We start from the raw sequence: 21,179 nt of genomic DNA, 5'->3' as shown, positions 1-21,179 counted from the left end.
AGCCTAGGTATTCGTTAGTGTTGGTGACACATTTCACCATGTTGTGGTGCTGCTCTATGTGGAAGAGGGATCAGAGAAGAAATGATGCTGCTTGCTCAGCACTCACCCCCTTTCCAGGAACTTCTCCCACTTCCCATATGGGACTGGCACCTCTCTAGCTGTTGCCCTGGTGGTGGTTCCCAGAGTGAGTGGGTTTGCAGGCATTCTAGGACCATGGGAGTCCTCTAAACAAACAAAACTCTGCTGAGAGACTGGCACTTTCTTCCTTCACCCCAACTCCTACTGGTTTTCACAGTCAAAAGCCATGTGGCTCTTTTTTCCCTGGCACTGGAACCATGAGCTGCGCAGTCTAGTCTGGAGCTGGGATCATTTCTCAGGTTTAAAATGTATGACTGCGCTTTTCACCCCAGTGACAGTCCCTGTGCCACTGCTGCAGCCAAGCTCCACCCCCACAGTCACTGTCGCAGTGTTGCACCTCGTTCTTTCCATCCCTGCTTGGCCCCTCCTACCTTTCAGCCTGAATATTTCTTCTTTATTTCTTTGTTGAACTTTTATATAGTTTTATTTTCTAGATCTTCTGGGTCTTTTTTAGTTCTGAAGTGGTTGTAAATTCTTTCTTCATTGTGAAGGAGACATCGCGTGTCTACCTACACCTCCATCTTGGCTGGAAGTCTCCATTTCTCTGTTTTTTAATCTACACTGTTCCCTCTAATCCCATCTCATTCTGCATTGTATTGTACTTTTATACTTATCTATGCTGATAACTGGATATATTATATTAAATTATGTAGTTTGCTTTAAGCCATATACAATTGGGGTTTCATCTCCTAAAATAATTGATTATGGAAATGCCACCTCTTTCAAGAAGCTCTATGATTCCTCTGAGTCAGAAATAGTCTCTTTCACCTCTAAACTTCTTATTACAGTTTATATCTCACATGTTACTCACCAAACAAATATTGTTTATATTTGTCCTTTTCTAGTTAACCTTCTAGATAGTAAGGTACCTGAGAATGGAAGAGATGAAGTCTTGCTTATTAAAGAATAACCATAGAATCTAATGTATGGTAGCAGTGCTCAAAATATGTTTTCCGAATGAATAAAGTGATGGTTGTATTGGTCAGCTTTCACTACCATAATGCTATATAAAAAATTTTGTGCCTTATAAACACATGGTTTTCCCTTGGAGACATGGACAATCTGATGTAGCTCTTCTCCCAGCCAATGTTCAACTCAGTGCTGCTCCACATGTCTTCTCTCTGGGACTCAGGCTGAAGAAGACATTCCTATCTGGAATGCTCACTTCCCACAATAATAGTTATAAGGAGGTTCACATGGAGTCTTGAAGGTCCTTCAGGAGTCCACTTGGAACTAATTGGAGTCACTACTTCCCTTAATACTCAGCCAAAGCAAGTCCCCAGCCAAACCCAACTTCATTGGGAAATAGTCATCTCTCTTGGGGGTGGGTGAAGGATGAGATCATACAAGTTCAGAAGTGTGAGGGAATAGTTGCTGAAAAATGATATAATCCACACAAGGACAATGAAGAATATAGAATGGCAAAGAAGCAGATCCACAGGGGAGCTTGAGTACTATAGCAAAGGTACCACCAAACTAAGTAACTGCCCTGAAAAAGCTCTTTCACATTAATTTTCCACCGTTATAAATTTTCTGGTTGGGGAACTGTCATATATATAGCTCTAGCCTGCCTGGAATATATGCACCAAAAAAAGTCACTTTGGTCTGGTCAAGATGGTGGCATAGGTACACACAGTTTATGTCCTTGAACAACCATATCAAAATTACAACTAAACTATAGAACTACCAGCATTCAGAACCATCAGAAATTGAGCTGAATGGAAGTCCTACAACTAAGGAATTAAAGAAGAAACCACATTGAGACTGGTAGGAGGGGTGGAGACATGGAACAAGCTGGTCCCACACCCATGTGTGACAGATAAAAATCAGGAGGGATGTCTCAGGAGCAAAGGGTGCCAGCCCCACACCAGGACCCCCAGCCCGGGGTTCCAGTGCTGATAAGATAAGTCTCCATAACTTCTGGTTGTAAAAACCAGCTGGGATTTAGGCTATAGAAGACAGACTGCTGGAATCTCAGGTAGTTCCTCTTAAAGGGCCTGTGCACAGACTAACTTGGATTCACTCCCTCTGAGTCCAATGCTGGGGCAGCAGATTGAAAGGCATCAGAGACATACAAGGAGAAACTGAATTGTCCAGCATTAAGGTGAGAGCTGGAGGGCAGCTTTCTCCCAGACAGAAGCATTGGCAGAGGCTATTGTTCCTTTTCTGAGACTCCCCCCCCCCCCCGCCACATAGCCAGCAGGCAAGTGCTATATTTAAGGCTCACACTGTTTGCCCCACCCTGGTGATTCCCCAAGGCCCTGCCCCACCCCATTTTCAGACCCACTCAAGGTGTATCCAATGGCTTTTCCATATGAATGACTTGTGGCCCATGTTTCATATTTTCCTAAATTCTCTCAAACAAGCAGCATCTGGCTTCAGCATGCCCCATACTTCTTGGTAAGTTGCCCCTGGCCCAGCACTAGCAGCAGCTGGCCTTGGTTCACAGCTTGGCCTCTCCTGGGCACCTTCAAGCCCAGCACAAGTAGCAGCCATCTGCAGATTGCTTTATAGCTTATGCTCTGTGACTCTGGACAGAACACAGGTGGTAGCTGACCTTGGTCATGCCAACAGCAATCAGCCTACACAGTGGGCATACCTTGAGCACTGAGCTTGGGTAATAGGGGAGGCTGTGGCACTGGACCCTACAGGACATCTACTACATTAAGTCACTTTATCAAGCCTGGGAGATGTAATAACTCTACCTAATACATAAAAACAAACACAGAGAAGCTGACAAAGAGATATAGCCAAATGAAAGAACAGAACAAAACTCCAGGAAAAGAACTAAACAAAATGGAGATAAGCAATCTATCAGGTGCAGAGTTCAAAATACTAGTTATAAGAATGCTCAGGGAACTAAGGACCACAATAGCACCCGTTACATTGGCAGAGCCCTGAAAAACCAGCTGACTCATCTGTGGCTTGACTGACAGCCCCAGGAGGAATGTCTGCTCTCACTTAGCTGGAGACCTTTCTGCCTTAATTGGAGTTCAATGTCACCAGAGCCTTTTAGCCTAAAATATTAGCATCACTGCTAGTTCTCCTCTGGGTCACATCATCATGAGAATTTATTTTCTATCATGTCAAGAAATTATTTAAATCTTCACATTTAGTCCCAGATAATCTAATTATGGAAGGCACAGTGCACATTGCATGGACTTTAAATCAAGTATCTCCTTTGGAATAGTTCAGAGGTACTTGAGACAGCTTCATTGTTTCCAGTTATGTTCCATGCCCACACCTGTGTATTCTCAACCCTCAGATCTAAAGCCTAAAGATATGAAATGACCTAAATGAGTGTGCAACACCCATAAACTTCCAAGTATGAATGTGCTTTTGTAAACCTGAAATCTCTTGAGAGCCCTTTGTATCTGAAATGCAAACAAACTTTGGTATGTGCAAAGCTTGCTTTAAGTTTCAGGCTGTCTTTCAATTAGCAAATTGTAAGCTTGCATGGAACTATTACAGGTCAGATGATCCTGAATCATTAATAAAACTGACTGGAAGCACAGAGAATTGTGAACCCATTTGTAGAACTATCACAGCTATTGGCTCTCCTGTGGATAGATTTATGGATATTAGTTTCACCACTCGTGCTTCCTATCTTTTTAAGTAAATTAAAACATTAAAAAATGTGAAGTTGTATGCAAATAACCAGATTCCATGGGATGACAACAACACTTACTGTCTTAGGTAGGGTTTCCAGGAACAGGTGCTGAGACAGAGACTGGATCCCAAGAGGCTTATTGGGAATGCTCTCAGGAACCACTTTTGTAAGTGAGTGAGGGACGCAGGCTCCTTCTGTATTCTCAGCATCTGGATGCTGGAGCTTAACCCTAGTTATAGGACAAGGGCTCAAGAGGTGAGGTGGGGGCAGGATCTGATGGGGATAGTTAGAACACACAGCAGAAAGACCTCTACAGAGTTAGAAAATGCAACTGCTATCACTCTATGACTTGGGTATTAATATTATTTTTTGAGAGAAAAATAAACTAATATTCAGAAAAAGTTGCCCCAAATCATCAAGCTATGGAAGTGAATATCAATTTTGTTAATTTTTCTTTTTTTACTTCTTTTTTAAAAATTCTCAAATATTGAAACATACAAAAAACTATGTAGAATAATTTAACACCCAACTTTAAGAAGTCTTAATATTTTATTGTATTTGCTTCAGATACTTTACGTAAACAGTTTAAAAAATCCTTTTATATTATTACTTTGACTCTATTTTTCTCCCTTCTTTTACAGAAATAATTAATACTATAAATGTGTTGTTTATCATTCCCATGACTTTTTCTCTTGTACTACCTATGAATGTATTCATAAATAGTATATAGTATTATGTCACATGTTTTAACCTTTGTGAAAACGAATCATACCAAATGTATCATTTGCTACTTGCTTTGTTCACTCAAAATTATGTTTTTGAGCTTTATTATGAGATTCAGCCATGTTGATACATGTAACTCTATTTACTTGAGTGAACTATTTTATAATATCCTCTTCCATGAATATACTGTATGTATTGATGGACATTTAAGTGGCTTCCAATTTTCACTTTTATGGACAATGATACAATGAAGTTCTTGCTTCTGTCTCTTGGTACACATGTGAATAAACTTATGGGTAGATACTAAGAAATGGAGTTGCTAGCTTTTAGAATACATACATCAGGGTCAGGGCCAGGGTGAGGCAAGCAAAGCATGGTGAGCACAGCCCTTCTGGAGGCCTACTCACAAGGGCCAACGTGCACTGGACGCCTGGCCGTCAGTGCCGACCTCGGGTGCCTTGCTTGACTCACCCTGGTTCACCCTGAAGAGCACACTTTGTCAACTTTTGTAAATATCACCAAATTGCTCCTCCACACATTTGAGCCAATTTACATTCTCATCAGCAATGTTTGAGAATCCCAGTTATATGACATTCTTGTCAAATTTGATGTCAGTCTTCTTAATTTTTGCTTATCTTGTGGATGTGATCTGGTTTGTTAGTTTTATTTAAATTTCTCTTATTACTAGTAAACTTGAGCACAAAATCCTTTATATTAACCATTCAGATTCCCATTTTTGTGAATTGCTTTCTAGAGTCTCTTCCTATTTTTCTATTACATTGTTTTATATTTTTCTTATTGGTTTATTAGTGTTCTTCTGTTCTGAATCCTAACCTTTTTGTGTTATATAGGTTGCAAATATGTTTTTCCAGCCTATGTTTTGCCTTTTATATTGTCTCCTGAAATATAAAATTTTTACGTTCTAAAACAGTCAAAATTATCTATTGTTACCTTTCTTGATTGTATTTTTCTCTCTCCCCTAAGATGACATCATAAAAAACATTTTCAGAAACTTTATTCTAAAGTTCATTAAGTTTTGCTTCTTCACATTTTTAATATACTGAAACTATATTTGTGTATATGATACAAAGTTTCCTGCATGAATAACCAATTTCCATAAAGATAGCAAAAAATTAGAATAATATTCATAATTTTTGACTCAAGAATTATATCATTAAGATTTATCCCAGACTTCCAACCATGATGGAGTTGTAGACAGACACATTGCACCTCCCTCCACGACTAAGAAGGAATACAGCTGCCTCAAAACTAGAAACAACCAGAAGTTCCAGAAAATCAAACTGCATGGAAGTCCAGCAAACAAAGATATAAAGAAGAAATACTCATCCAGATGGGTAGGAGGGACAGAGCCGATGCGGTGTGGTGGTGGCAGCAGCAGTGGCAGGAGCAGGCTGGCAGAAAGCACAGTCACACATTTTAAAAAGTCAGGAGGGACACCTGGGGAGCGTTCCCAGCTCCTCACTGGACCTTGCGGCTCACGGTCCCAGCACCAGGGAAAATCAAACCTCATTGCTTCTGACTGTCCAGACCACTGGGGGTTGGGATGGAGGCAGAAACTGCTGGTCTCAGCAGAGTCCACTTGTTTAAAGGGCCCCCAGTGTCCTAGAACATCTGCAGACCCAACCACTCTGGGAAGGATGGCCAGGGCAGCAGCTAGATGGGAGCCAGTCTGGTGCAGAAGTGGGAGAGGTGCCTGGAAAAGGGGCAAGTGCTGGGCAGGGGGGATTATTCCCTCTCAGACCGCTCCCGCACATGCAGCGCTACAACGTGGTGAAATAGGTCGCCCATACCGACGAATCCCTAAGGTTCCACCCCTCACAATGTAACAGGAGCAACAGCTCTACCTGGGATGCAGAGGCAAACAAATACAAGAGCCTGTCAGAATGAGGAGACAGAGAAGTATGGCTTAAAAGGATCAAGGTTCCAGTGGGAGAACTAAGCGACGAGGAGATAGCCAACCTCACAGATGAGGAGATAGACAACCTAACAGATGTAGAATTCAAAACACTGGTGATAAAGATGCTCACAGCCTTGACAGACATGCTTGAGTATGGCAAACGCATAAGAGAAGTGAAGGCTATGCTAAGTGAAACAAAGGAAAATCCACACAAAACCAATGGTGAAGGGAAGAAAACTGGGGTTCAAATCAATGATTTGGAACATAAGGAAGATAAAATAGTCAACCAGTACAGAATGAGGAAGCAAGAAGTGAAAAAAATGAGGAAAACTTCCCAAATTTTGTGAAGGAGATGGACATACAGGTCCAGGAAGCACAGAGGGTCCTGGGTGAGCTGGACCCAGAGGGGACCACACCAGGATGCATCATGACTGAGATGCCAAAGGTGAAAGATAAAGACAGAGTCCTGGGGGCAGCAAGAGAGAGGCAGACAGTTGCCTACGGGGGTATTCCTATAGAACTATCAGCTGATTTCTCAGAGGACACTTCAAGCAGGAAGGAACTGGCAAGAAGTATTCAATGTGATGAAAAGCAACCTACAACCAAGATTACTCTATCCAGCAAAGCTATCATTTGGAATGGAAGGGCAATGAAGTGCTTCCCAGACAAGGTGAAGCTAGAGGAGGTCAACACCACCTAGCCATTATTATATGAAATGTCAAAAGGACTAACTTAAGAAAAAGATCAAAACTATGAACACTAAAATGACCAGAAACTCACAACTATCAACAACTGAATCTAAAAAAAAAAAAAGAAAATCCAACTAAGCAAACCAGAATAGGAGTAGAATCATAGGTATGGGGATCATTTGGAGGGTTATCAGCTGGGAGAGGATAGGGAAGAAATGGGGAAATGGTGCAGGGACTAAGAAGCATAATTGGTTGTTACAAACTAGACAGGGGGAAGTTAAGAATAATATAGGAAAGGGTGAAGCCAAAGAATGTATATGCACGATCCATGAACATGAAATAAGGGTGTGGGATTGCTGGAGGGAAGAGGGGTACTGGGAAGAGGGCAGGAAAGGGGGAAAAATTAGAATTACTGTAACAACATAATCAATAAAATATACTTAAAAAAAAAGATTTATCCCAAAGAAAGGAACAGACATATATGCAAAGATTTACCATGATGATGATTCTGTGATGATGCAAGAATTACAGACAATCCAAATATTTAACAGTGGGATAATAAGTGAAATAAATTTGATAATAGTGATATAATGCTATATAGCTATAAAAATAGCACATTTGAAAAAAACTTAATAACATGTAAATAAGTTAGTGATAACATCTTAAGTGGAAGAGGCTGGTTTAAGTAGTATATGTAGTTTAATATTTTGGAAAAATAAAAACAGATACAAAAGAAGTTGAAAAGTTAGTTATTAAACAATTAGCTGTTATCTCTGGGTCATGAAATTATGAGTGGATGATCTTATTTTCCTGTCTATATTTTACGCATCTATGTTTTGTTTTTTAATAACAAGAATTGAAAGTTATTTTAAAATAATAATTTCAAGCGTGATTAATAAGGAATAAGTCCTCTTTGTTACCTGGCACTATGGTCAGGAGTATCAAATCCCCAGAATGTTAATGATAGGACAGGACTGAAGGCAAATCTTGCTCACAGTCCTCCATACCTACCTGGCCACGTGTCCTGACTGGGTGTTCAGAAAATGTGATTACCATTCCCTTGGGTTATGGCTGCAGAGGACTGTTCAAACCACAAGGCCTCCCAGGGCCATGTCAGACACACTTTTATTCCTGATTCATTTTTACACAAGTAGGAATGCAAATTTTGGTTCAACAACTGGAATTAAATAAGGTAAATCTAAGCATTCTGGCAATTATGAAAGATGTTATCTTCTTTGAGAAGATGCAGGAAGCCCCTGATTGCACAGGGGTATCATATATAATTTGAAGACACTTGATGTTGAAGTTGTGTATTAAGTAGGAGGTCCAAAATTTTTACCCAACCCAGATTAACCAAGTTTTCTCAAAAGCCAAATAGAACCTGACTTTTGCTTATATCTTTCAGAGAGATGCTTTACTTTTCTTTATCACCACCAACACACACATGCCAGATCCTTTGTGCAAAAAACCTATTCCTGAGAAATTAAATAAAGATAAATATTTTTTGAAAAGTAAAAATCATTAAAGAGCATGAAGATTAATTTAATAGCTACATTGTACCCATCAGTGTGCTAGTCAGCATAAACAACAGACTCTCCAGAGGAAAAATAGGCTCTGATTAGTAGCATTTGCCACTCCCTGTGGTATAAATACTTTCACCATTGATTTCAAGTTATCATGGTGACATCATCGAATGGGTTGTTGGGAAGAGATGTGCACAATCCACTCTCCTTGAGGTGCTCCTACTCCAGCACACCACTGATTGCACCCAGTAGCCACAACGAACAAATATTAACAATATTTAATGACATTTTTCACAAAAGAAATAAAAGATTATGAAAAATATTGAAGTCCTCCTTGTTTCTCTCCACAGATCTTTCTCCTTATCTTCCTTCTCCAGAGACAACTACTAACAAGAATCTGGTATGTATTTTTCCAGACCATGTTTTTATGTTTTTCCCACACATATATGTAATAAAAACAATACATAGTTATGCTTTGCATATTTTAAATTTTACCTTATGCTATCACATCATACATATTCGTCAACTTCCTGTTCTCTTCAAAGCTATGTTTTAGAAATTTATTCATATTGATACATATAGATCCAGTTCACCCATTTTGAGCTCAATTACATGAAAATATCACAATTTATTTATCCACCCTCTTCTTGATTAAGTCTTTCATGTTGTTTCCAATTTTTGCTAATACCAGTGATGTTATAACCATCCTGTAGGTGTATCTCAGTATGTGAAGTTACTATACTAGAAGTGAAATGAATGGGCTGTAGAGAATGCTTCTTTTCTATTTTAGTAATTTTGACAATTTTTTCTCTAGTGGTTTGTACCAATTTACGCTTCTGACAGAAGTATATGAGAGTTCATTTCCCAAATTTTTGGTATCATCAGGTTTTTAAAATGTCTCCAACCTTAGAGTATTAAATGGTATCTAGTTTTAACTTGCATTTCTCAGTCTTCCTAATTAGGTTGTGTTAGGATAAAAGTTAAGCTGCTACAACAAATAGACCCCCAAATACAGTACTTTAAATAAGGAAGACATTTCTTTCTTGCGTAACAATCCTACATTGGATAGTCTAGACTGGTAAGGTCTCTCTGCTCCACACAGTTTTTCGGGATCCTTCCATTTGTTAACTACCATCTCTTAGGTCATTGTCCATGTCATCATGGTGGCAGTCTTGGATTTTTGCCACATACCAACTTTTGAAAAAAGATTGAAGAACTTCTAGCAATCTTCTTCTAGGCAATATGGCATAAGATGCACACATCTCTTCCATTCACATTCCACTGGCAAAATTTGATCTTATGGACACATAAGCACATCCTTAGGAGGAATCGGGAAATACAGTCTCTGGCTGGACAACCATGTGTCCAAGAGGAAGGGAAGGAGGGTGGGAGACTAACATTTCTTCTTATGCAAGTGTTTGTTGGCCTTCTGGGCTTCCTTTCCTCCAACTCAGCTGGTAATACATTTTTTCCCTTTTTGTTTGTTTGTTTTTTCTTATCAAGTTATAGGAATTCTTTATACGTTCTAGTCTGCCTATCTAATTTACTCAATAAATTTGACCATTTAAAATGTACCACTGTACATGCATCAGTGAAACTATTTTAAAATGTTTTAGTTCTCATTTAAAGGAGTTTGTTTTTTAAACATCTATATTCTTTTGATAAATTAAGATTCCTTTCATAAAGTGAGTAATTAACACCAAACCCAATTTTCTCTTTTTACTGGGAATGTAGAATCTTACTTACTCAATTTATTTAAAATAAAATAGATCTATATACTTTATTAACTTTAAAAAATTATAGTTTTGGACTTCCGGCCAAGATGGAGGCTTAGACGGACACACTAGGTCTCCCTCTACAACTATAGAGGAATACAACTACTTCAAAACAAAGGATAACTAGAAATTCCAGAAAATAAAGCTACACGGAAGCCCAACACATGAAGTTATAAACCAGCGGTGCCATTTGGGCAGGTAAGAGTTACAGAAGGCAAAGCTGTTTGCGGAGCTGCGGGCGGGGCGGCGAAAAATCCCGGAGGCAATCAAGCCCCTGGCGTGCGGGGCGGCGAAAAATCCCGGAGGCAATCAAGCCCCTGGCGTGCGGGACTCCAATCAAGCCCCTGTCGTGCGCGACTCCGGCGCTGGGGAAAGCAGCCGCAGCATCGCCTTGAACAGTGAGGCCCAGGGGGGCGGGAGGACGGATCCCGGTCTCCTAGCTGAATAACTGTGTGAATCCATCTTGGACCCCCGCCCCCACAGAAAGCACCACAGGGCTGCGAAATAGGTCGCAGACAGACACCGGTCGCTAATTTGTGACGCGTACACAGGCACCGCCCCGGACAGCCGGCCCAGGAAAACAAAACGCATCTGTCAAAATGTGGCAGACAAATATAGAGATCCCGGTGGCACAACTCACCAGACAGCAGATAGAGAACCTGACAGATGAACAGATAAGAAACCTGTCAGAGGCTCAGTTCTGGGCCATTGTTATCAGGTGGCTTACAGAATTCACAAAAGAGCAGGAAAAAGATATGAAAGAAGCGAAAAACTTTCATAACGAAAGGAACAAAACCACATACGAGACAGAAGGTGAGGAATCCAGAGTTCATTTCAACAAACTGGAATATGGAGAAGGAACAAGCAGTCAACCAATGCAGCGAGAGGAAATAGGAAGCAACAATGAGAGGATCAGAAACCTCTGGGACAGCTATAAAAGGCCCAACATAAGAATCATTGGTTTGCCAGAGAATGAGGAAGATGAACTAGAACTTGAAAAATTGAGTGAAAATATAATAAAGGAGAACTTCCCAGACTTGGGGAAGGGAATAGACCTGCAGGTCCAGGAAGCAAGGAGAGTTCCCAAGAGACTGGACCCAGGGAGAACCACTCCAAGACACATTATAATCAAAATGTCAAAAATTAAAGATAAAGAGAGAATCTTAAAAGCAGCAAGAGAGAAGAAAAGAATTATGTACAAAGGGGTCCCAATTAGACTATCAGCTGACTTCTCAAGGGAAACCCTACAGGCAAGAAGGGACTGGCAAGAAATATTCAAAGTAATGAAAATCCAAAACCTACAACCACGAATACTCTATCCAGCGAAATTGTCATTCAGCATAGAAGGACAGAGAAAGTGTTTCCAGGACAAAATAAAACTGAAAGAGTTCATTAGATCCAAACCACTGTTATATGAGATGTTAAAGGGACTGGTTTAAAAAACAGAAGCTAGGGAGATGAAACAAAGGCAAACGAAACAGGCAACGAGAGTGGAAAAGGAACTGTGGGTAAGGGAAGCATAGTGGGGGGAGGTCAACAGGGAGGGGGAGTGGGGAGAGGGAGGGAGATGATATAGGAATTGGGGATCATGGTAGGAGGGAATGGAATAGACGGAGAGAGGTTGGGAGGAACTGTATGCACAACTAATGGACATAATCTAAAAGGGGGGGACAACTGGAGGGAGGGGGGCCACCGGGTGGAGGGGAGCAGAGGGAAGGGAAATTGGCACAAATGTAATATTTTAATCAATAAAACACATTAAATCTGAAAAAAAAAATTATAGTTTTATGGAAAGTCCTTTAGGCCAACATAAGTTATTCTAAGTTAAAACTTAGAAAAATTGTGGTTTCTTAGATTCAGCTGAAACTACTGGACCTATAAGAGAATCTGAAGACATGTAGGACATTGTGGTAGTTTTCTTAACCATTTTGAGTTTCCATTTTCTCAACTCTAAGGATGATATTATTTGCTCTGCCTACTATATGAAATTGTTAAAGATCAAGCAAGATAATGTAGAGAAAATGCTCTATAGAATTCAAAGTTCATGTAATTGTTAGGAATCAGAATCACAAGTAGGATTTTAGTAGCATGCATTAGATTTCATTCGAAATCTCCTAAATCTTGTTATCAGTTCCGATGGCATACTCTGTATACTACCTACACAGATATTCTGTGCTCCATATCGGTGCCTGACTTTTGACAATAACTTCCATCTATGGATGTGTGTGTAGATGTGGTTAGAATAAAAGCCCTGTGTTCAACCATATCTGTGTGAGATCAGACTGTCCTGTGAGTTGCTTTTATTCAGAGATGCTCCTTTCCTTATGGCAACCTAAGAGATTGGTGGCTTTCCAGCCTTTCTTCAAGCAGTTTTCAGCTGCACTTCATCACCTCAAGTTGTGCTTTGGAGTTTCTTTCTTTCACTGAGTCAGCCCAACTCATCATTCACCCTGCCTTCACTACGGGCAATTCTCAGTGTCCTGGAAGTTTGTATCTGGCTGGTCCCAAGAGTGAAAGCCCATTAGAGTTTGGCGGTGGGGGCAACGTGGGAATGGCGTTTTCCTGCCTCAGCCCATCAGCTCCTCTCCCCAGTGTCTCTGCTCCATCCAGCACCACCCGGCATGGCAGTCCCCAGGCTTGGCCAAGGAAAAGGAGGGCTGCTGGGGGCAGAGACAGAGAGAAACAAGAATGCCCCGGAATGTGATTTGTGCTTTGGTAGTGATCAACAAACTTTAGAAAGTTAGAAAGGAAAATTTTAACAATGTGCTGAAGAAGTGAGTATATAGTAAAAGTCTCATTAGTTTATTACTATACCTGAATTGTATTTAAAAAATGAAAACAGCAGTGTTCTTGTGACAATATGCAGGACTATTATTCTATGCTGTGTAGACTAAACCTGCAGGTCCTAGGTATGCCCAATGGGAAAGATGGTGTGAGCTGAGGTGATATGTAGTGGCCACGATGGGAGAACTAGCAGAGTGAGGGTCTTTGTCCTCTCTTTTACTCGGGATGGAACTGACATTTCTTCACTTAATAAGTTTTATTGAGCAACTCCTATATACCACAAGATATCCTAGGTACTGGGATAAAGCAGAGGCTGAAACCAGAGAGGTCCTGCTGTCATGGAGCTTAAATTGGTAGGATACAGAGGAGGTTAAGGGGCCAGAGATTGACAAAGCGACCCATGATAATTAAAATAAATACAAACATGCCAGTTAGTGGTAAATGATCTGGAAATATTTCAAAAAGAGTGATGTGAAAGAGATTGGGACATCAGGGAAGGCCTTTCTGAAGAAGTGACATAGAATTTGAGAAACAAGTGGTATGAAAGAGCAAATCATATAAAATTAGGTGGGGAAAACATATAGGGCAGAGGGCTCAGCTAGTGCAAAGGACCAAAAGTAGGACCAAGTTTAACAGACCCAAGGGGCAAGGAAGAAGAACCAGTGGATGGTGAGCGCAGATGGCAGGGAGGTGCATGTGCAGAGGTAGGCTGGGGCCAGGTCACCAAGGCTCTGTCATGCAGGGCTGATTCACAAGTCCAGGGTTTAGTCCACAAAAGAACTCACCTTGGGGAGCTTCTGGGGCAATGAGGAAGCCATGGTTCTCAGAACAGGTAAATTCCAGATCCAGGAAGTTTCTCTGGGTTGACTCCAGGACCAGTCTTTGGGGGTAAAGGGCAGATATTGGTGAGATAGGAGCCATTACAGAAATGGTATCCCACCTGGAGGAATAGACTAGCAGGTATTATGTGAGCTATTGATGATCTAAACTGATAGAAGTAAACCCTAGAATGAGGTAGGACCAACAGACAGATTCTCTAGGTACAGATTGAGTGGGTACATACTGAGGCCCTCAACTCATGTGAGCATCATGTAAGCATTTGTTCAGGCCCTCACATCCCATACCACAGACCTGGGGCATGAAGCAAGCTCCAGCACCCACGTGCTGGTGTGCAGAAGCTCTAAATGTGCTGCCAGGCCTGACTTCCATCTCCTCACGTGGGCTGAGCCTGAAGTGGACAGATCACTTCAGTGGGAGGGGGCAGTATATAAGCAGTGCTAGAGCAGACTGAGAGTGACAGCCAAGATGGACAGAATCTTGCATTTGAAGGTTACGATCAAATTCAGCATTCTGCTGCTTTGAGTCTGGGCACCACTCAAGCCAAACCTTTCACGTTTTTTGACATTGTAAGTTAACTACCTGGTAAAGAAACAGAGGTGGAAGTTCATTGTGAATAAGACTTAATTATGCATCTGCAGGCAGATATGCCCTGGAGTAGGCCAGGCACAAGCTGAGGCTTTAAATGCCAAGTAACATCTCAAGAGAGCAGAAAGTGTCCCTGCTTCAAAGGTGGCACTGTGTCTAACTACAAGGTCTTTAATTTTTGTGGCCAGCAAAATCTCCAGACAGCCCAAAAGCCCATACATACTGTTCTTACTAGATCTTCTTGTCTCCTGAGTAAACGTGTCCCTAAACTTTTTATTTGTTGTAATAAAGTTAGTCCATAATTATGAGGAATTGAAATGAGGCACATTTCATAGAGAGATACCATATAATATTAAGTTAAAATGTGTCTGTCTGCTAGGTGGAAACTATATAAATATATCATATACCTGACTATATACATCACCTGAGGAAATTTATATAAAAAGTTAACAACAAAACCATTATTGTTTTCATGAGATGCACTTGTTTCCTGATACCTATGTCCAGGCACATGCTAAACACATGCTGCATGATCTCATGTCCCTTCTATTATGTCATCGTTTCTAAGTAAAAGTAATATACTTAAATCAGGGGGTCTGGAGGGTCATCTAGTCTGACTTGCAGCAGCTTTTCCATTAACGTCATCTTTTTTACCTCATGGGACTTGGGTAATCACTTATTTGTACTTCCCTTTTTTTGTCTTGAGAGGATGAGGGCAGTAACCAATTAAACTAAGTGCTTGGTTCATACACATTAGAGATAGAAGGGAGCTTGAGAGGCCCGAGCTAGCCTTCTGCCTTCAGACAGTCACGCACAGGAGAGCAGGAGAGGTTAGACCACCTCCTCAAGGCCACCTAGCCAGAAAATGGTAGAATCGATGCCACAGTCCAGGTCTCCTATTAAGATCTCCTTCCCCTACACTGAGCGTCAGTGTGAGATTAAATGTCAATGAGTATTGAGATATAGCATATCTATACCATTGTTCCTCCCTGACAAGTTGCACTTTCAAAGCATAGAATGAAGAGGAGAGGGCGGAATAAAAAAAATGGTTCCTGCAGGTGGCATATTGTGCTTCCAACTCACCAGTTTGGAAGACTTTAGGAAAAGAAGCAGAAACTGAAAATTGTGGCTAAGAATAAGTACCTCACCGAGGAGCTGAATCATAGCCTTCTTATTCAGTCCCACCTGTAATAGCATTCTATCAGGTAATGAAACGGACATACCTCCTTCCTGCTTCACCTCTTCTGCTCAAGCATGTCTGCCCGTCCCTCCCATCTGCTAATATTCCAGACCTCAGGACAGCTTGAGGCTATAGTGCAGGATTAAAGAGGGAAGATGCTGAGGGGACTTTTCTGGCACTTTGAAGTGGTTTTTATGATGCAGGTGTGTGGGGCGTGTGTGTGTGTGTGTGTGTGTGTGTGTTGGGGAGGGAGCAGTCTTCCTGATGATGCTCCCTGATGCAGGTGTGTGGGGTATGTGTGTGTTGGGGAGGGAGCAGTCTTCCTAATGATGCTCCCTGAAAGCCAATCTTCTCTAACCCACTAATGAGGTGTCCTAAATGTCAGAGAGATAACCTCTCCCACTAGGAAAAGATCTGGTACAAAAACAAAAACAAAAAAACACCCCTGGTGAGACAGAAGGATCTAAACAAACATAGACAAGACATTGATTTAATGCAGGTGCTGACCCTCCAAGAAAAATGAGGAGAAAAAAAGAATATTTAGAGAGAAGCAGCAGCATCTCTTGAAAGGAAGGAGAAAGTAAAGGAAAAAATTAAAAGATCATGAATTGGCATCAAGGAAATTATCTTGTAACAGTCATAACCATGCCAACCAGAGCATGCAAAAACTGACTCTGCAAGCAATAAGGAAAACATGGAGCTTTAGCAAAAAATCAGGAACCCAACCAAAACATGAAGCCTGCTCACCCAAGCTGTGGAACTATCATCTCCCTAGTAAGGAGAGGTTTGGGTTCAAACTGCACTTTCCCTGGAATGAATTTATTTACAGATAAGTTATATAGCTATAATTGAGCACATAGATTTAACTGAAATATTTAGTCAGAATATTATTCGTGCCATGCCTATCGAATTAATCTTAAGTGACTCTTTTGCATTTAAAGTGCCATTAGGGAGCTGGTGGTGGAAGTGGGTAGGGGAGGCAGGACGAGATGATGGCAAACCTCAAGAATAAGCTGCATTCTGCCCTGAATGGTGTAAGTCATAGGGTTGGGTACTGTCCTGCAGACCGAAAGGTCGGTGGTTTGATTCTTGGTCCCCATTTGAGAGCATGTGAGAGGTAACTAATCCATATTTCTTTCACACATTGAAGTTTCTCTCCCTTTTTTTCTCCCTCCCTGGTCCTCTCACTGAAAATAAATGAATAAAATCTTCTTAAAAAAGAATAAGCTGTACTCTGCACAGCAAAAACCATCTTAGTTTGAGGCTCCTCATACCTATACCTATTTGCTGGAGAGGAGGTTGTAATGGAGTTAATGTCCCCACTTGGAAGTTCCATTGGCATGTTGGAGGGTTGCTGGGGACTGAGTCAGTGAGTTAGTCAAATCCCTGCTCCACCCAGGAACAAGACGACAATGGAATCTTTCAGGGCCTAGGTGTGAGTCATGCTGGAGCACCAGCCTGTGAAGTGAAGCACCATGACATCACCTCTGCTGGCCAGAACGGCTATGAAAACAGTGACTGAATATGAATCCATTTCAACTCTGTTAAGTTAATCTTTGCAAGGTCAACATCTGCTACTTGCTTTTTAGCCAGCCAGCAATCTCAAAAATGAGTGTAGATGGCTTGGTTCATAAAGCTTCCATAATAGAAATCCCAGTCCTGATTAAATCTTGTGCAGCATGTGTTCATGGACAACAGGGTATCTATCTTGTTGGATTTCTCAGAGTTGTCAATTATATGTCAAAAATTATAACAGCAAATATTCTTTTAAAAAGTATCCCACAGATAGTTTTTATTAAATATATATGTGAAAAACTTTGTGTACATATACACAAGTATACTTATATATACATATACCCACATATATATTACAGGTACGTAATGCTTATGTATCTGTATCTATGTATATAGGCATATATGTGTGTACATACACAAAGTTGTTCGGTGTAGCATTTTTTTGCTGTAATAATAAATATCTAACACTCAATGCCCAACAGTAAGATATTTTTAATTAGATTATGGCCCATCTATACAGTGGGATGTTACAGAGCTGTTGACAAGAAAAAAATACATTGATAGTATTGATAAACATGCTATTATTACATCCTATTATTTTAAAAAAATGATTAAGATATGTTAAGTGAAAGAAAGCTATATGATAGAAAAAAAACTACACAGTAGGGTTTTATTTACATAAAAAGAATAGATGTAAGCATAAATATATATTAAGGCTTAGACAGGCTATGAAAAAATGGGGAAATAGCTACGAACTGGGTTAGGCTTTGGAGAGGGCTGGGAAAGGCAGGGAGGTATGAGGGGAAATTTGTTAAAATGAATTTTTTTTTAATGTGTCTTTCAAAATATGCCAAACTTTTGTTTATTTTTTAAAGATTTTTATTGATTTATTTTTTGAGAGAGGGCAAGGGAGGGAGGCAGAGAAGGAGAGAAACATTGATGTGTGAGAGAAAGATCATTGGCTGCCTCCCTGCACACGTCCCCACTGGGGACAGAACCCAGGCATGTGCCTCATCTGGGAGTCAAACTGGCGATCCTCTGCCTCTCACTGGATGAGACCCAACCAACTGAGCAACACCAGTCAGGGCTAAACATTTAGATAAAGACACACTAAATGCATCTAATATTCAGAAGCCAAACTATCATTACTAAGTTACTGGCTGAAAATATGCTTTATAGATGATTCCAAGTTACCATAAAGAAGGATTCAAGTGCCCCCAAAGCAATTTCATTGTTAATGGTTTTATAATGCCACGTCTTCTCTTTAGTAACCATTTTCAAGGAATTGGGCATTGTCTTTCTAGATATTTCCTTTCTCAATAATTCAGACAATCATTGATCTAATAATAAAAGGAAGCTATTAGAGACTCTGTATGCCAGATATTACTCATGCTTGATAAACTGTATGTCCAAGGGAATATGAAGAAGGGCACATCAACAAAAATAGAATTTAATTCGCATTGATTAAAACAATATGTGCCAAACCGTTCTTTTTGTTTGGGAAGAAAAAGTAGTAACATCTATCAAGAAATCTAACAACTGAATGTAGGAGATCATGTCCCTCCTAAGTTTCAATTATTCAATGAACTTTTAAAAGTTATTTATTTTGTATCAGACATTATGCTGAGGGTGAATAGCAGGACAGTATAGTGAAAGGAACAGGTAAGTTAAAATAGTAATTACAATGCAGTGCAGTAAGTGGTAAAATATAGGCTGAGAACAAAGCACATTTAAGCAAGTTTAAACAGCATCTAAACCTGAAAGAATGAGGTATTGAAGGAAACACAAGAATGCTGCTATTCCTGGGTATGGAGGATAATTATCTCAGGCTGCCTCTGCCTATTTACTATGTCTACTTGGCTCTCTAGTAAGCGTCTCAAACTAAAGGCAGCCCAAATCGAGCTTCTTATTCCCACACACACAGCCTTCATCAGCTCCTTCATGGTCTTCCTCTTCTTAGTCCATGGCAACCCCGTCCTTCAGGTGCTCAAGCCAAATGCCAAGGATTCACTATTAAATCGTTTCTATAACCCAGATCCATAATGTCAGCAAATCGTTTTGGCTTCACTGAAAGGACCCAGAACCTGATCATATCTCCCCAGCTCTGTTGCTTCCACCCTGGTCCATGCCACCATCATCTCTCGCAGGTTACCCCACTTCAACCTATTTTCAGTATAGCAGACAGAGTGAGCTCTTCATATGGTAAGATAGATCATGTAATTCTCCAGCTCAAAACCCCCAATGACCCCATTTCACTCCGTGTGAAAGCTAAAGTTCTCACTGTGGCCAACCGAGGCCCTCAATGACCTGCCGCTTCCCCTCCCCTCATCCTGCCTGCCTTCCCTCTGCTCCCGCTTCTGGCCCACTCTTCACCTAAAAGATCCGAGTTCTTCCTCCAGCCTCCTGTAGACCCACTTGCTCTTCCTTTGCAGGTTTTACTCAATGACCCTTCTCAGCAAGTTTTCCTTATCCTCCGCATAAAATTGCAATCTCCCCTCTTACCCTATCCTCTTCTTTTGAATTTTTTTCATGCCACATATGACTATAAAACACATTCTATATTTTACATATTTAGGTTATTATCTTCCACCTACAACCCATTACCAAAATACAAGCTCCACAGGGTAGAGATTTTTGTCTGTTTTGTTCCTGCTATATCCTTAGAACCCAGAATAACTCAGAATATTATAGACATTCAATAAATATTTGTGAACTTCATGAATGAATTAGTGGAGTGTGAACAGGGTATAAAATGATCAAAGTTGAGATTAATGGGATACACAAAAGCCCAGCTCTTGAAGGTGCCATGGTAAGATTAAGAACTCTGAACCTCATCAGGTAATAGAAGACCACAAGAACAAGAGAGGTGGTTATACCATTTGAATCACTCAAAAGTAACTCTGAAGTTCTAGTCTGGGGGTTTGGACATGTGTTTAAATACCATTAAATAAAGTTAGAATGTATGACCCACAAGGAAGTTTATAAAATCCCATAGTGGTATCTTCCAGGAGGGGATGCATACTGACTGGTTTCTGGACTTCACAAATAATCTCATGCTACAAGTCCATTTTTACATCTTGTACAGTGATTTCCTGCAGCAGATGGTGAATCTACTAAACTACGGTCTGTCTTTCTGTTCTTTAAATCCATATTCTCTACTATGAATTTGAAACTAAGGCTGGAAATATGGGAATATTTAAAATAATACTGAGCTTGTGGACATTTGAAATGTATTAGATAATACTGCAAAATTTTACAACAGAGTGCTTCAAGGTCACAGGGTAATTTAGTGACCATAAAAGCAATTTATATTCTGCTAAATAAAAGAGAAGTAAATAACAGGTAAGTGGATGCTGACAAAATACTTGCTAACATTGTATAACATGTTAGAATAGGCGTCAGAAATATTTAGGCTGGGTGTTTTTTTTTTAAATAAAGGCATGTTAGGACATGCTTTGAACACAAATACACTTTATTTGCATATTAAATATGTGAGTGTATTCTTAGTTTCTGCAAAGAAACATACTTTCTGTTGTTTTTTCTGAGCCACGTATTATCCTCTCAATCTAGCTTTCATTATTTAACTTTTGATAAAGACATGAATCTAAGAAATGCTTCACTTTCCTCTTCACTCTGTTACAAGAAAAATTCCAGTGTAATAAAAACAAGAGGCAGGCCCAGTGATCAATCTCAGCTGTCACCTGGTCTCCATGGCAGGTAGATTGCCCTGATAGTTGTGTTCCTGGGAATGTCAATCCAGGACAGACAAGAGGAGACAGAAATCCAGGTTTTCATATAAAATCTCCTTTTGAAAAAGGTTAACAAACAAGTAAAAAAAATGTTAAAGCAGTGTGTGGGCCAATAGCACACGCAAAAACTAAACCTGTCTGCTAACTCAA

The 21,179-nt window shown here is 40.3% G+C and overlaps 1 long non-coding RNA gene across 1 annotated transcript in view; it reads right to left on the bottom strand.

Annotated features, from left to right (window-relative positions):
- Positions 1 to 21,179, bottom strand: part of LOC149996381 (uncharacterized) — a 50,924-nt gene that overhangs the window by 16,739 nt on the left and 13,006 nt on the right. Inside the window, exon 2 of the long non-coding RNA XR_016507496.1 lies at positions 13,946 to 14,040. This is a non-coding gene — a long non-coding RNA (uncharacterized LOC149996381). The remainder of the gene's footprint in view (positions 1 to 13,945; positions 14,041 to 21,179) is intronic.

The sequence above is a fragment of the Furipterus horrens genome, unplaced genomic scaffold (assembly GCF_987537825.1).
Source record: "Furipterus horrens unplaced genomic scaffold, mFurHor1.1.pri manual_scaffold_12, whole genome shotgun sequence".
NCBI lineage: Eukaryota > Metazoa > Chordata > Mammalia > Chiroptera > Furipteridae > Furipterus > Furipterus horrens.
This window is presented reverse-complemented; position numbering and strand designations above follow the sequence as displayed.